Genomic DNA, 7,368 nt, shown 5'->3' on the forward strand with positions numbered 1-7,368 from the left:
AGGGCCAAATCAACTCAGCTCGTCGCCCTGATCAAGAATATATATACTTTGTGGGGTCTGCCACGCCTCCTTCTCCCTGCTACATACATTTCAACAAAACCATTATACCCTGATTTCCCATTGAAAATGGGTTCAAGGTATAATAAAAAAAAATTTAACATTTTAATTGAACTGAAGGAATATTTATGAGCCTTCTGACGAACAGATAAGACACAGCAAAATCGCATTTCCATCCAGATAACGTTAGTATAAAAAGCCGTTGAAAAACTTCACAAACCACAAGTTGAATATTCGTCATGAAGGTGTTGATAACTATTCTGGCATTGGCTGTTGTCTCTCTGCCTCGGCATTCGAGGAGGTCGTCCATCCCAAGGACCTTGCAAAAGTCAACAAGATCGAAGGTCGCATTACCAATGGCTACCCAGCCTATGAAGGTAAAGCTCCGTATACTGTTGGCTTGGGCTTCAGCGGCGGATGGTGGTGCGGTGGCTCCATCATAGGTCACACCTGGGTGCTGACTGCCGAGCACTGCACGGGTAGCGATGTCACAGTATACTTCGGTGCCACCTGGCGCACTAACGCCCAGTTCACCCACTGGGTCAGCCGCAACGACATCATCAACCACCACAACGCTGATATTGCATTGATCCGCATTCCCCATGTGGACTTCTGGCACATGGTTAACAAGGTTGAGCTACCCAGCTACAATGATCGCTACAACAATGACTACAACGAATGGTGGGCTGTTGCTTGCGGCTGGGGCGGCACTTACGATGGTAGCCCATTGCCTGATTGGCTTCAGTGCGTCGATCTGCAGATCATTCACAACTCCGAGTGCCAGCGAACATATGGTTCTGGAACTGTTACCGACAACATTCTCTGTGTGCGCGAACTCCAGATGGCAAGTCCACCTGCGGTGGTGACTCTGGCGGCCCATTGGTCACACATGACGGCAACAAACTGGTTGGCGTGACCAACTGGGTCTCTTCTGCCGGTTTGTCAATCTGGACATCCATCTGGCTTCCAGCGTGTTACCTATCACTTGGACTGGATCCGTGACCATACTGGAATTGCTTATTATTAAGCTATGGCTGCCTTACGACTTAAATAAATCATTAAAAAACTATTCGTATTAGCAATTTTTATTAACTGGTCCAAAGAAGCTGTTGTCGAAAATACTACCGATTCATAAGATGTAGGAAATTTCTAGTAACGGGTGAATGGGTAGGAGATATCTTTAAATTTTCTTAAAAATAAAATACAAAATTTGAAGAATTTAGTTCCATAATATATGAAACAATTATGAGTACAAGAATTTCGATAGTGATGACCAAAAATGTTTTCAAACAGTCTCGATTTTCGAGTCCAGATCTAGTTATCTAGCTCCTTTACGTTCTAGGATCAGCGCGAACATTCATACAGTCAGCGCGCCGTCCTGCTCTTTTATCACTTTTGTGGCCAGCTAAACCTCCTTCTGCCTAACTCGTCACCTAAAATTGAACTAAAGTCTGATTTTCCACGTTCGATAAGTTAAACTAGCTTCTTTCATAGTAACCTAGTAACACAGTAACTTTTTAAAAACATATGATCTACCCGAAAAAATACAGGAAAATATTTAAAATATATCAATCTTCGATTCGCCAATAATCAGGCACTCAACTTGTATTAAAAGCTAGCAGAGTTAGAGCACAACTTTATTAATTGGAATTTTGATACCCCGATCCCATGAATTATGGAAAATATTACGGATTTTGAAAACATTTTCCAAAGTCACTTATAATTAACATCTGATTTCTCAATTTTTAGATTATTCAAGAAAGAATTTTGAAATATAGTTCAATGAAGTTTATTTATTGTTCAAAAAGCTTGACTAATAGTAAGCAATTCCAGTGTGGTCACGGATCCAGTCCAAGTGATATGTGACACGCTGGAAACCAGCAGGAGCCCCAGATGTGCATGAACTTGTACCAAAGTTTGTAACACCGACCAGTTTGTTACCGTCATGTGTAACCAATGGGCCGCCAGAGTCACCACCGCAGGTGGACTTACCATCAGGAGTTCGCACACAGAGAATGTTGTCGGTAATAGTTCCAGAACCATATGTTCGCTGGCACTCGGAGTTGTGAATGATCTGCAGATCGACGCACTGAAGCCAATCAGGCAATGGGCTACCATCGTAAGTGCCGCCCCAGCCGCAAGCAACAGCCCACCATTCGTTGTAGTCATTGTAGCGATCATTGTAGCTGGGTAGCTCAACCTTGTTAACCATGTGCCAGAAGTCCACATGGGGAATGCGGATCAATGCAATATCAGCGTTGTGGTGGTTGATGATGTCGTTGCGGCTGACCCAGTGGGTGAACTGGGCGTTAGTGCGCCAGGTGGCACCGAAGTATACTGTGACATCGCTACCCGTGCAGTGCTCTGCAGTCAGGACCCAGGTGTGACCTATGATGGAGCCACCGCACCACCATCCGCCGCTGAAACCAAGACCAACAGTGTAAGGTGCCTTGCCCTCGTAGGCTGGATAGCCGTTTGTAATACGGCCGGAGATATCCTTTACGTTAATAGCCTTCTCTGCAGCACCGGGCAACGCAGCGCCAGAAGCGGAGGCAGTAGCCAAAGCGAGAATAGTAAGAAATACCTTCATATTGATACGAACTGAGCATCATTAAGTTCTGCAGCTGATTTTATACAAAATTTGAGCACACGCATTTTGTTAAATTAAATGCATTATAAATTATGAAAAATTAATTATAATACCAGATAAGCGGTCACAATTTATGCAAAGTCTTTGAAAATTCATAGACAGTTGATAAAGGTATGAAAACTCAAAAAGTCATAATATTAAATGTATTATAATTTAAAATATTCCATGCCACCCATATAAGAAGAATGAATATGAGGATTAGCTTATACTAACTGCATGCTAAATGCAAAACTCCACCGATTAATCGCCTTCATGGCGGTTGAATGCGCCGCCAATTTGTGTATATCAATAAATTACAAAAAAAAATAATGTAAATGATTTCCTCAATAAAAATTATCAGAGAGGATTTTATAGAACTCAAGGAATATTTATAGACTCTTAAGCGGCCTGATAAGACCTTGCATGATCGAGATTCTATCAAGGCAAATAAAGTATAAAAGGCCCTTGAACGACATTAAGAACCACAAGTTGAATATTCATCATGAAGGTGTTGATAACTATTCTGGTATTGGCTGTTGTCTCTGCCTCGGCATTCGAGGAGGTCGTCCATCCCAAGGACCTTGCAAAAGTCAACAAGATCGAAGGTCGCATTACCAATGGCTACCCAGCCTATGAAGGTAAAGCTCCTTATACTGTTGGCTTGGGCTTCAGCGGCGGATGGTGGTGCGGTGGCTCCATCATAGGTCATACCTGGGTGCTGACTGCCGAGCACTGCACGGGTAGCGATGTCAGATGTCACAGTATACTTCGGTGCCACCTGGCGCACTAACGCCCAGTTCACCCACTGGGTCAGCCGCAACGACATCATCAACCACCACAACGCTGATATTGCATTGATCCGCATTCCCCATGTGGACTTCTGGCACATGGTTAACAAGGTTGAGCTACCCAGCTACAATGATCGCTACAATGACTACAACGAATGGTGGGCTGTTGCTTGCGGCTGGGGCGGCACTTACGATGGTAGCCCATTGCCTGATTGGCTTCAGTGCGTCGATCTGCAGATCATTCACAACTCCGAGTGCCAGCGAACATATGGTTCTGGAACTGTTACCGACAACATTCTCTGTGTGCGAACTCCTGATGGCAAGTCCACCTGCGGGGTGGTGACTCTGGCGGCCCATTGGTCACACATGACGGCAACAAACTGGTTGGCGTGACCAACTGGGTCTCTTCTGCCGGTTGTCAATCTGGACATCCATCTGGCTTCCAGCGTGTTACCTATCACTTGGACTGGATCCGTGACCATACTGGAATTGCTTATTATTAAGCTATGGCTGTCCTTACGACTTAAATAAATCATTAAAAAACTATTCGTATTAGCTATTTTTATTAACTGGTCCAAAGAAGCTGTTGTCGAAAATACTACCGATTCATAAGATGTAGGAAATTTCTAGTAACGGGTGAATGGGTAGGAGATATCTTTAAATTTTCTTAAATATAAAATACAAAATTTGAAGAATTTAGTTCCATAATATATGAGACATGAGACAATTATAAGTACAAGAATCTCGATGGTGATGACCTAAAATGATCTAGTTATCTATCTCCTTTACGTTCTAGGATCAGCGCGAACAATTCATACAGGCAGCGCGCCGTCCTGCTCTTTTATCACTTTTGTGGCCAGCTGAGCCTCCTTCTGCCTAGCCCGTCACCTAAAATTGAACTAAAGTCTGATTTCCCACGTTCGATAAGTTAAACTAGCTACTTTCATAGTAACTTTTTAAACATATGATCTACCCGAAAAAATACAGGAAAGTATTTAAAATATCAATCTTCGATTCGTCAATAATCAGGCACTCAACTTGTATGAAAAGCTAGCAGAGTTAGAGCACAACTTTATTAATTGGAATTTTGATACCTCGATCCCATGAATTATGGAAAATATTACGGATTTTAAAAACATTTTCCAAAGTCACTTATAATTAACATCTGATTCCTCAATTTTTAGATTATTCAAGAAAGAACTCTGAAATATAGTTCAATGAAGTTTATTTATTGTTCAAAAAGCTTGACTAATAGTAAGCAATTCCAGTGTGGTCACGGATCCAGTCCAAGTGATATGTGACACGCTGGAAACCAGCAGGAGCCCCAGATGTGCATGAACTTGTACCAAAGTTTGTAACACCGACCAGTTTGTTACCGTCATGTGTAACCAATGGGCCGCCGCCAGAGTCACCACCGCAGGTGGACTTACCATCAGGAGTTCGCACACAGAGAATGTTGTCGGTAATAGTTCCAGAACCATATGTTCGCTGGCACTCGGAGTTGTGAATGATCTGCAGATCGACGCACTGAAGCCAATCAGGCAATGGGCTACCATCGTAAGTGCCGCCCCAGCCGCAAGCAACAGCCCACCATTCGTTGTAGTCATTGTAGCGATCATTGTAGCTGGGTAGCTCAACCTTGTTAACCATGTGCCAGAAGTCCACATGGGGAATGCGGATCAATGCAATATCAGCGTTGTGGTGGTTGATGATGTCGTTGCGGCTGACCCAGTGGGTGAACTGGGCGTTAGTGCGCCAGGTGGCACCGAAGTATACTGTGACATCGCTACCCGTGCAGTGCTCTGCAGTCAGGACCCAGGTGTGACCTATGATGGAGCCACCGCACCACCATCCGCCGCTGAAACCAAGACCAACAGTGTAAGGTGCCTTGCCCTCGTAGGCTGGATAGCCGTTTGTAATACGGCCGGAGATATCCTTTACGTTGAATAGCCTTCTCTGCAGCACCGGGCAACGCAGCGCCAGAAGCGGAGGCAGTAGCCAAAGCGAGAATAGTAAGAAATACCTTCATATTGATACGAACTGAGCATCATTAAGTTCTGCAGCTGATTTTATACAAAATTTGAGCACACGCATTTTGTTAAATTAAATGCATTATAAATTATGAAAAATTAATTATAATACCAGATAAGCGGTCACAATTTATGCAAAGTCTTTGAAAATTCATAGACAGTTGATAAAGGTATGAAAACTCAAAAAGTCATAATATTAAATTTATTATAATTTAAAATATTCCATCCACCCATATAAGAAGAATGAATATGAGGATTAGCTTATACTAACTGCATGCTAAATGCAAAACTCCACCGATTAATCGCCTTCATGGCGGTTGAATGCGCCGCCAATTTGTGTATATCAATAAATTACAAAAAAAAATAATGTAAATGATTTCCTCAATAAAAATTATCAGAGAGGATTTTATAGAACTCAAGGAATATTTATAGACTCTTAAGCGGCCTGATAAGACCTTGCATGATCGAGATTCTATCAAGGCAAATAAAGTATAAAAGGCCCTTGAACGACATTAAGAACCACAAGTTGAATATTCATCATGAAGGTGTTGATAACTATTCTGGTATTGGCTGTTGTCTCTGCCTCGGCATTCGAGGAGGTCGTCCATCCCAAGGACCTTGCAAAAGTCAACAAGATCGAAGGTCGCATTACCAATGGCTACCCAGCCTATGAAGGTAAAGCTCCTTATACTGTTGGCTTGGGCTTCAGCGGCGGATGGTGGTGCGGTGGCTCCATCATAGGTCACACCTGGGTGCTGACTGCCGAGCACTGCACGGGTAGCGATGTCACAGTATACTTCGGTGCCACCTGGCGCACTAACGCCCAGTACACCCACTGGGTCAGCCGCAACGACATCATCAACCACCACAACGCTGATATTGCATTGATCCGCATTCCCCATGTGGACTTCTGGCACATGGTTAACAAGGTTGAGCTACCCAGCTACAATGATCGCTACAATGACTACAACGAATGGTGGGCTGTTGCTTGCGGATGGGGCGGCACTTACGATGGTAGCCCATTGCCTGATTGGCTTCAGTGCGTCGATCTGCAGATCATTCACAACTCCGAGTGCCAGCGAACATATGGTTCTGGAACTGTTACCGACAACATTCTCTGTGTGCGAACTCCTGATGGCAAGTCCACCTGCGGTGGTGACTCTGGCGGCCCATTGGTCACACATGACGGCAACAAACTGGTTGGCGTGACCAACTGGGTCTCTTCTGCCGGTTGTCAATCTGGACATCCATCTGGCTTCCAGCGTGTTACCTATCACTTGGACTGGATCCGTGACCATACTGGAATTGCTTATTACTAATCTATTGCTGACATAAATAAATTAAAGAAATCATTTTGAAAAATATTCTTTTTGCCAGTTTGTATTAACTAGATGCCATAAGACATTTCTTAACTATATTTCCTTTAAGTATTTCTTCTAAGCATTTCCTCCAAGTCTATAAAGCATAGCTGAATGATCATTGAATATTTACACATATGATCATTGAATGATCATTGAATATTTACACATACTTTACTTCGATATACACTGCATGACTGATTCCTGGCGACTGAAGAAATGCTGCACTGGCTGTCTTTTATAATAAGCGTCTTTCTCAGAATCACTAAGTCGCGTTCAAACGTTGGGTCCGGCGGCAGGTATCGGTCGTTGCAGTCGAGCGTTAAGTAACCAATGGAAACACTCTCTGCTGCAGCATGCATTATAGCTTCGTTTTATTTACATATAAATACCAAATGAATACTGCTGCGTATATATAGACAACTTAAATGATATTCTGTAGTTATTGGCGTTTGTTAGGCCGCAGACAGTGACACAGACTGTGAGGTTGGCAGGAAGTCAGAGTG

General features: G+C 43.3%; 5 pseudogenes; 3 read left to right on the forward strand and 2 right to left on the reverse strand.

The window, feature by feature from the left end:
• The first annotated feature begins 281 nt into the window (after nt 1-281).
• On the forward strand, nt 282-1,126 carry LOC149267700 (serine protease 1 pseudogene; annotated as a pseudogene).
• Nucleotides 1,127-1,830: 704 nt separating this feature from the next.
• Nucleotides 1,831-2,669, reverse strand: LOC149267701 (serine protease 1 pseudogene; annotated as a pseudogene).
• Nucleotides 2,670-3,156: 487 nt separating this feature from the next.
• Nucleotides 3,157-4,182, forward strand: LOC149267702 (serine protease 1 pseudogene; annotated as a pseudogene).
• Nucleotides 4,183-4,682: 500 nt separating this feature from the next.
• LOC149267703 (serine protease 1 pseudogene) lies at nt 4,683-5,518 on the reverse strand (annotated as a pseudogene).
• A 495-nt stretch (nt 5,519-6,013) lies between these two features.
• On the forward strand, nt 6,014-6,868 carry LOC149267704 (serine protease 1 pseudogene; annotated as a pseudogene).
• The last annotated feature ends 500 nt before the right edge of the window (nt 6,869-7,368 follow it).

The sequence above is a fragment of the Drosophila arizonae genome, unplaced genomic scaffold (assembly GCF_054131065.1).
Source record: "Drosophila arizonae isolate 15081-1271.41 unplaced genomic scaffold, UAZ_ARI_1.0 ARI_Backbone_195, whole genome shotgun sequence".
Taxonomy (NCBI): domain Eukaryota; kingdom Metazoa; phylum Arthropoda; class Insecta; order Diptera; family Drosophilidae; genus Drosophila; species Drosophila arizonae.